The 9,704-nt window shown below is 47.6% G+C and overlaps 1 long non-coding RNA gene across 1 annotated transcript in view; it reads right to left on the reverse strand.

The window, feature by feature from the left end:
* The window catches only part of LOC139259579 (uncharacterized), a 69,510-nt gene that overhangs the window by 9,011 nt on the left and 50,795 nt on the right, over window positions 1-9,704 (reverse strand). The window lies entirely within an intron of this gene.

Raw genomic sequence — 9,704 nt, forward strand, 5'->3', positions numbered from 1 at the left:
TGCTGCTGGCTGATCTGCAAAACACAAATGAGGTTATTAGAGGAGAAGGGGGTGCTAGGGTGAAAAGGTGAGTCCAGCGCTACACACAGCATATGCACGATAAAAGCACCACCGCTCTCAAAATCATCACAGACATCACATTTCATGACCATCAACACATTGTGCATTGCAATGATTTCATTAGGCCAGCATTATTTCTAGGAAAAATTTATATGATTGTTCAGATATGAGTGGGTGTGGCATGTATTGACTTTACATCACGCAATGGTGTATACTTTACTCACATTGCATCACTTCAGGGTCTGCAGCTCCTTGCGTGGCCATCCAGGGGCTGCTTCCCCATGAGTGCAAGCACCCGCTCCTCCGTCTCAGTGATGTCGCTGGGGACTGGTGACCCCTCACCCGTTCACCTCTGCACGGACCTCATCGCCGATAGCTTCTTCTGTAAAAGGTGACAAGACGACATGGTATGAGATCATTGTGTGAGATCTTTGCTAGGTACTGTCACAGAGACTGAGACAACACATAACCGACAGATGTAATCATGATTATTATGATAATTATCATTCTTTACCTAAAGACGTACACCGTGACCGCAGGTCTTGACTTCAACGTTCCCGGTAAAAGTGAAAGACCTCCCATCTGCTGATAGTCACTCATGGTACTTACAAATCAAATTATATAACTACATAAGTACATGTATATCAATGTAATACTTACTCTTGTGGATCCCACAAGGTCGTTCCATCGTTTGCGGCACTGGTTGCCCTCACGCACCACGTTGGTCGCCGACGAGACCACCTCTGTTATCTCGGTCCATATCTTCTGGTAGGCCTTTGGGGTGGGCTTCCCACGCCCTCCTTGGGTCACATCACCCCAGCGTGACTCGACCTCCTGCAGGAGGGAGGCATTTGCCTCATCCGAGAACCTCCTGGCTCTTTTGCAGCCTCCAATGTGTTCGTCTCCCAGCTCACTGCTCTCTCCAGTGTTAGTCTCCACAGTATGTTGTGATGCCTCCTCCTCTCCCTCCATTTTAGGCCAAATTTGGGCAAATACCTGTTTGGTAACAGCTAAGTTTTGTTTCCCTATTTGCTCCAAAGCTCTAAACTCTCCCTCCTTCCTCCCAAAGCAGCCACACCACACCCACACACACCTTCATTCCCTCTCAGCTCCCTCTCTCTCTGTCTCCTCTTCTGCGCATGTCATGGTGACTCTTGACCTCCTGAATCACGGGAATCGAGCGTTGCCATGCCGTTGCTAAGGACGGCCACACTTTACGGCAGAAGGTCAGAGAGATTTAACGCTACCGCCCATTTCATATCGCTCGTGGTAACGCCCAATTTCAAAAATGGAGACTAGGGGCTTTGAGAATGGGCGACAAGCCGGCGATCTGAAAACCCATTTTGACCACCCACACTGGAAATAACGCACATTTTTGGGCGATCTGTACAAAAGTGCAAAATCTAGTCCGACGATTCCTGTCTTTTGTACTCTATGCCTCTATATAAAAAGCCAAGGATCCTGTATGCCTTTTTAACAGTCTTCTCAACTTGTCTTCCACCTTCAAAGACTTGCGTACTTACATGCGCTCTTTTTCTGCACCCTTCAAAATTGGGCCATTTACCTTATATTGCCTCTCCTCATTTTTCGTACCAAAATGAATCACTTCACATGTCTCTGCATTAGATTTCATCTGCCAGGTGTCTGTCCATTGCACCAGTTTTTTTACGTTCTCCTGAAACCTGTTACTATCCTCCTCACTGTTTAATATATTTCTGAGTTTCATCTCATCTGCAAACATTGAAACTATGCCCCATACACCTACGAGCAGCTCATTAATATGTATATAACAAGACCAGTGGTCCAAACACATTTCCCTACAGTCTGAAAAACAAGCGTTCACTACTACTGCCTGCTTTCTGTCCCTTAGCTAATTTTATATGGACACAGCCACTGGCCCTTTTATCCCATGGGCTTCAATTTTGCTAACAAGTCTAATATGTGGCACTTCATCAAACTCCTTTTAAACTCCATATGCACAATATCAACTGCATTACTCTCTTCAAGCCTCTCCGTTACTTTATCAAAGAACTCAATCAAGTTCGACAAACTTGATTTGCCTTTAACAAATCTGTGCTTGCTTTCATTTAGTAGCGTATACTTTGACAAATGCCAATTAATTTTGTCCCGGATTCTTGTTTCTGAAGTTTTCCATACCATCGATGTTAGGTGACTGGCCTGTATTTGTCGGGTTTATCCCTCTCCCCATGTTTGAACAGGGGTATAACATTTGCAATCCTCCAGTCCTCTGGCACCACTCACAGGTCTGAGAAGGATTGGAAGATTGTGGTCAGAGCTTCCGCAATTTCCTCTCTTACTTCCTTCAGCAACATTGGATTCATCCCGTCTGGACAGGGTGACTTTTCTAATTGGATCCATTTCAGTTTGTGTTGATTCCTTGAAATCCGATTGTTCTATCGGAATTGCATAACCCACAACTCTCTTATTCTCCTGTCAATGTATATGGCCCATGGGATCATGTGACCCATATCATTAATATTGCTCTAGTGATCTGATTGGTCTGTGGGAACATGTAACCCACGGGAGGGGACTAATTGGTCTGTTTTCTTTCAATAATGAAAGACACTCTGATTCCTTGTTTAAACAGGCCCTGCTCCCACCTCGGCCTCACCAGTCAGGGCCAGAAGTGTCCCCCTCGAGGGCTTCAGGCTGTTAGTCTCATGTTCCCCGCTCTTCTTACTGTGTGAAGATGCCTTTGTACATTTAAAATGTATGAATACAGCTGCACTGAGCGGGCTGCAAAGGATCAGGAACTCAGCTCTGTGGCCTTAGGCTGGGGGAATTTCCTGGAAGTGACCATCCCCTTTACACTCATGGCCCTGACCCTGGGATTGGGGATGGTGTCAGTGCGAGGGCAGACTGCTGGGCAGGACGTGCTGCTCCAGCACAGTTCCAGTGGCTCAGCAGCCTGACTAGACTTTCCAGTTCCAGGAGTTACCGACATTGAGATCAATTTACCATGGAGATGTCACTGAAGCATGTTGTATAATTGCATTCCAGAGGAGGTTTTCAGTAATATGGTGAGAAGGCGGAGAGAAAACAGTGGGAGTAAGTTTTGTTTACCAGATTCAGTTTCTAGTTTCACATTCAGGAAACGAATTATCTGGAAATGACAACACACCGAGTACTGTGATCACTCAACTCACCATCGGAGGTAAAGTTGACGAAGGAATTCCTTACTCAACTTTACCTCCGATGGTGAGTTGAGTGAGCACAGTACTCGGTGTGTTATCATTTCCATACAAACAGAATTATGAGATTTAGGGAGTGAAATTCCCCTTTTTTATAACTCCATTAGCGCCTCTGCGGGGTGCTAATGGGGCGCATCAAGATTATCGCCCGGGGGAAGGGGTCGATAGCGCCAGCGGGGAAATTGCCCCTGGAGATTTGGGGGCTGCGTGTCGTTGAGCCCCGGCTGGCGCACGCCCAGCAATAACCTCATCAGCATGTGAGGGGACCCCTTACCGCCCCACACCAACCCCTGAGCACCCCATAGGGTAACTTAGCCCGCGGGCACCGAGGATGGTGAGGCCGGTGCCACCGCCAGCTTTGCGGGACGCGAACCTGGCAGACATCCGCCACTGGAGCACCCTTTAAAAGGGAGGCCATTTACGCCATGGGCCGCCATATTCTTCTGTCGGTCCAACAATGGTGGCCCGCGCATTGACCGGGCTGCCATCCTGCAGCCCACAGCTCCGTTATGGGTGCCCGGCTGTTGACCCGGTCGAGGGCATCCCTGGTGGACCAGTGGGGGCTGCCAAAGGGACGGCAGAGCGCGCAGCGGCCTTCCCCTTTAATTGAAGGGGCGGGGTTTCTGCCGCGTCAGCGCTAAGGGGAGATCTGCGAAGCACTGATGTTGCCAGCGAGGCACTGAGCTCCGGAGCATGGCCGTGGACTCGGCATCACACTACTGCCTGGGAGCACCCCTCCACGGACACAGAGCACCTCCGATACTGCTCCGCCCCTCGAAGTGACGAATAAATGTCCCGGCCCCGGAAGGTTACCGCCACCAAACGGGGCGCCGGGCAATTTTGCTCACTTAGATCATTGGAATTCCTTCTGGATTTAAATTTACATTTACATAGAAACATAGAAACATAGAAAATAGGTGCAGGAGTAGGCCATTCGGCCCTTCTAGTCTGCACCGCCATTCAATGAGTTCATGGCTGAACTTGCAACTTCAGTACCCCCTTCCTGCTTTCTCGCCATACCCCTTGATCCCCCTAGTAGTAAGGACTTCATCTAACTCCTTTTTGAATATATTTAGTGAATTGGCCTCAACAACTTTCTGTGGTAAAGAATTCCACAGGTTCACCACTCTCTGGGTGAAGATGTTTCTCCTCATCTCGGTCCTAAATGGTTTACCCCTTATCTTTAGACTGTGACCCCTGGTTCTGGACTTCCCCAACATTGGGAACATTCTTCCTGCAACGAACCTGTCTAAACCCGTCAGAATTTTAAACGTTTCTATGAGATCCCCTCTCATTCTTCTGAACTCCAGTGAATGCAAGCCCAGTTGATCCAGTCTTTCTTGATATGTCAGTCCCGCCATCCCGGGAATCAGTCTGGTGAACCTTCGCTGCACTCCCTCAATAGCAAGAATGTCCTTCCTCAAGTTAGGAGACCAAAACTGTACACATTACTCCAGGTGTGGCCTCAGCAAGGCCCTGTACAACTGTAGCAGCACCTCCCTGCCCCTGCACTCAAATCCCCTCGCTATGAAGGCCAACATGCCATTTGCTTTCTTAACCGCCTGCTGTACCTGCATGCCAACCTTCAATGACTGATGTACCATGACACCCAGGTCTCGTTGCACCTCCCCTTTTCCTAATCTGTCACCATTCAGATAATAATCTGTCTCTCTGCTTTTACCACCAAAGTGGATAACCTCACATTTATCCACATTATACTTCATCTGCCAAGCATTTGCCCACTCACCTAACCTATCCAAGTCACTCTGCAGCCTAATAGCATCCTCCTTGCAGCTCACACTGCCACCCAACTTAGTGTCATCCGCAAATTTGGAGATGCTACATTTAATCCCCTCGTCTAAATCATTAATGTACAATGTAAACAGCTGGGGCCCCAGCACAGACCCTTGCGGTACCCCACGAGCCACTGCCTGCCATTCTGAAAAGTATCCATTTACTCCTACTCTTTGCTTCCTGTCTGACAACCAGTTCTCAATCCATGTCAGCACACTACCCCTAATCCCATGTGCTTTAACTTTGCACATTAATCGCTTGTGTGGGACCTTGTCGAAAGCCTTCTGAAAGTCCAAATATACCACATCAACTGGTTCTCCCATATCCACTCTACTGGAAACATCCTCAAAAAATTCCAGAAGATTTGTCAAGCATGATTTCCCTTTCACAAATCTATGCTGACTTGGACCTATCATGTCACCTTTTTCCAAATGCGCTGCTATGAAATCCTTAATAATTGATTCCATCATTTTACCCACTACTGAGGTCAGGCTGACCGGTCTATAATTCCATGTTCTCTCTCTCTCCCTCCTTTTTTAAAAAGTGGGGTTACATTGGCTACCCTCCACTCGATAGGAACTGATCCAGAGTCAATGGAATGTTGGAAAATGACTGTCAATGCATCCGCTATTTCCAAGGCCACCTCCTTAAGTACTCTGGGATGCAGTCCATCAGGCCCTGGGGATTTATCGGCCTTCAATCCCATCAATTTCCCCAACACAATTTCCCGTCTAATAAGGATTTCCCTCAGTTCCTCCTCCTTACTAGACCCCCCGACCCCTTTTATAACCGGAAGGTTGTTTGTGTCCTCTTTAGTGAATACCGAACCAAAGTACTTGTTCAATTGGTCTGCCATTTCTTTGTTCCCCGTTATGACTTCCCCTGATTCTGACTGCAGGGGACCGACATTTGTCTTTACTAATCTTTTTCTCTTTACATATCTATAGAAACTTTTGCAATCCGTCTTAATGTTCCCTGCAAGCTTCTTCTCGTACTCCATTTTCCCTGCCCTAATCAAACCCTTTGTCCTCCTCTGCTGAGTTCTAAATTTCTCCCAGTCCCCGGGTTCGCTGCTATTTCTGGCCAATTTGTATGCCACTTCCTTGGCTTTAATAATATCCCTGATTTCCCTTGATAGCCACGGTTGAGCCACCTTCCCTTTTTTATTTTTATGCCAGACAGGAATGTACAATTGTTGTAGTTCATCCATGCGGTCTCTAAATGTCTGCCATTGCCCAGCCACAGTCAACCCCTTAAGTATCATTCGTCAATCTATCCTAGCCAATTCACGCCTCATACCTTCAAAGTTACCCTTCTTTAAATTCTGGACCATGGTCTCTGAATTAACTGTTTCATTCTCCACCCTAATGCAGAATTCCACCATATTATGGTCACTCTTCCCCAAGGGGCCTCGCACAACGAGATTGCTAATTAATCCTCTCTCATTACACAACACCCAGTCTAAGATGGCCTCCCCCTAGTTGGTTCTTCAACATATTGGTCTCGAAAACCATCCCTTATGCACTCCAGGCAATCCTCCTCCACCGTATTGCTTCCAGTTTGATTAGCCCAATCTATGTGCATATTAAAGTCACCCATTATAATTGCTGCACCTTTATTGCATGCACCCCTAATTTCCTGTTTGATGCCCTCCCCAACATCACTACTACTGTTTGGAGGTCTGTGCACAACTCCCACTAACGTTTTTTGCCCTTTGGTGTTCTGCAGCTCTACCCATATAGATTCCACATCATCCAAGCTAATGTCCTTCCTAACTGTTGCATTAATCTCCTCCTTAACCAGCAATGCTACCCCACCTCCTTTTCCTTTTATTCTATCATTCCTGAATGTTGAGTACCCCTGGATGTTGAGTTCCCAGCCCTGATCATCCTGGAGCCACGTCTCTGTAATCCCAATCACATCATATTTGTTAACATCTATTTGCACAGTTAATTCATCCACCTTATTACGGATACTCCTTGCATTAAGACACAAAGCCTTCAGGCTTGTTTTTTTAACACCCTTTGCCCTTTTAGAATTTTGCTGTACAGTGGCCCTTTTTGTTCTTTGCCTTAGGTTTCTCTGCCCTCCACTTTTCCTCATCTCCTTTCTGTCTTTTGCTTTTGTCTCCTTCTTGTTTTCCTCTGTCTCCCTGCATTGGTTCCCATCCCTCTGCCATATTAGTTTAACTCCTCCCCAACAGCACTCGCAAACACTCCCCCGAGGACATTGGTTCTGGTCCTGCTCAGGTGCAGACCGTTCGGTTTGTACTGGTCCCACCTCCCCCAGAACCGGTTCCATGCCCCAGGAATTTGAATCCCTCCCTGCTGCACCATTGCTCAAGCCACGTATTCATCTGCGCTCTCCTGCGATTCCTACTCTGACTAGCACGTGGCACTGGTAGCAATCCTGAGATTACTACTTTTGAGGTCCTACTTTTTAATTTAGCTCCTAGCTCCTTACATTCGTTTCATAGGACCTCATCCCTTTTTTTACCTATGTCGTTGGTACCAATGTGCACCACGACAACTGGCTGTTCTCCCTCCCTTTTTAGAATGTCCTGCACCCGCTCAGAGATATCCTTGTCCCTTGCACCAGGAAGGCAACATACCATCCTGGAGTCTCGGTTGTGGCCGCAGAAACGCCTATCTATTCCCCTTACAATTGAATCCCCTATCACTATCGCTCTCCCACTCTTTTTCCTGCCCTCCACTTTTATTTAGAATATTGTACATGGAGTTTGTTTCCAGAAATAGAATAACATACACAGCAATTCAGTTGCCAGCTCTGTTAAACATTTCTACTGACTTTGTGATCCCGATTTTAACTCCAAGGGCTAGACTTTCCACCTTTGTGCAGATCGCCCAAAAGTGGGCGTTATTTCCGGCGTGGGCGGTAAATATGCGTTTTCAGATCGCCGGATTATCAGCCATTTTCAAACACACGCGTTTCCATTTTATAAAATGGCCGTTACCTTGAGCGATCTGAAATGGGTGTTAGCGTTAAATCTTTGACCTTCTGCCATAAAGTGTCGCCGTCCTTAGCAACAGCATGACAACGCTCGTTTCCTGCGCTTCAGGAGGTCAGGGGTCATCATTACATGCGAATAAGAGGAGACAGAGAGAGAGGGAGCAGAGAGGGAGTGAGGGCATGTGTGGGTGTGGTGTGGGTGCTTGTTTGGCTACTTTGGGAGGTAGGGAGAGTTTTGACATTAATACACAATTGTGAGAAAAATTTTAGCTGTTACCAGCCAGATATTTTCTCTAATTTGATGCCTACAATGGAAGGAGTGGAGGAGATGACACAGCACACTGTGGAGACTAACGCTGGCGGGAGCAGTGAGCTGGGAGAGGAACAATTGGGAGGATGAAAGAGAGACAGGAGGTTCTCGGATGAGGCAAATGCCTCCTTCCTGCAGGAGGTCGAGTCACGCTGGGGTGATTTGACCCAGGGAGGGCGTGGGAAGCCCACCCCAAAGGCCTACCAGAAGATATGTGCTGAGATAGCCGAGGTGGTCTCGTCGGTGACCAACGAGGTACATGAGGGCAACCAGTGCTGAAAGCGATGGAATGAACTTGTCGGATCCGCCAGAGTAAGTATGACATTCGTTTACATGTACTTATATATTTATATAATTTGATTTGTAAGTGTAATGAGTGATCAAAATCAAATATGAGGTCTTTCACTTTTACCGGGAATGTTGTACTCCAAACCTGCGTTCAAGGTGTACGTCTTTAGGTAAAGAATGATAATTATCATAATAATCATGATTACATCTGTCGGTTATGTGTTGTATCAGTCTCTGTGACAGTACCTAGCAATGATATCACGCAATGATCTCATGCCATGTCGTCCTGTTATTACCTTTTACAGAAGAAAGTTTCAAAGAATAGGCCCGAGCAGAGGCGAACGGGTGGGGGGCCACCAGTCATCATCGACTTCACCGATATAGAGGAGCGGGTGTTCACACTCGTGGGGAGCCACCCCCAGTCAGCCATGCGAGCAGCTGCAGAACCTAAAGTGATGCCACGTGAGTAAAGTATACACCATTGCATGATGTAAAGTCAATAGATGCCACACCCACTCATATCCGACCAATAATATATGATCGATGATTGCTAAAAGTGTCCTCTAAATAATGCTGGCCTCATGAGAATCATTGCAATGCACAATGTGTTGGTGGTCATCAAATGTGGTGTCTGTGATGATTTTGCTAGCGGTGGTGCTTTTTCGTACATATGCTGTGTGTAGCGCTGCAATCACCTTGTGAGCGTAGCACCCCCTTCTCCTCATTTGTGAGTTGCAGCTCAGCCAGCAGCGCGGCCCCAGGTGAGACCACCGAGCCCAGAAGGTGGGGGCGAGGGGCTGGACTCGGGGGACGATCCTACATCTGGTGCTGAGGAGCACCGATTCTCGCCCGTCAACCTGCTGGGTCCGTTCTCTACGGGTGATGGCGCGGACTTTGAGGAGCCTGCATCGCCAGGCTCCAGAATGCATTCAACCCCAACGCCATCTCGTGCTCCTGCGGCTATTCACACCACCACTCTGGTGGTACCGGGCCCAAGCTCCTCGCCACAGGGCACCTCAGTTGCCCCAGGACAGCGCCGACCCTGCAGAGCTTTCTTAGACGCGGCAGGT

The sequence above is a fragment of the Pristiophorus japonicus genome, chromosome 3 (assembly GCF_044704955.1).
Source record: "Pristiophorus japonicus isolate sPriJap1 chromosome 3, sPriJap1.hap1, whole genome shotgun sequence".
NCBI classification, from domain to species: domain Eukaryota; kingdom Metazoa; phylum Chordata; class Chondrichthyes; family Pristiophoridae; genus Pristiophorus; species Pristiophorus japonicus.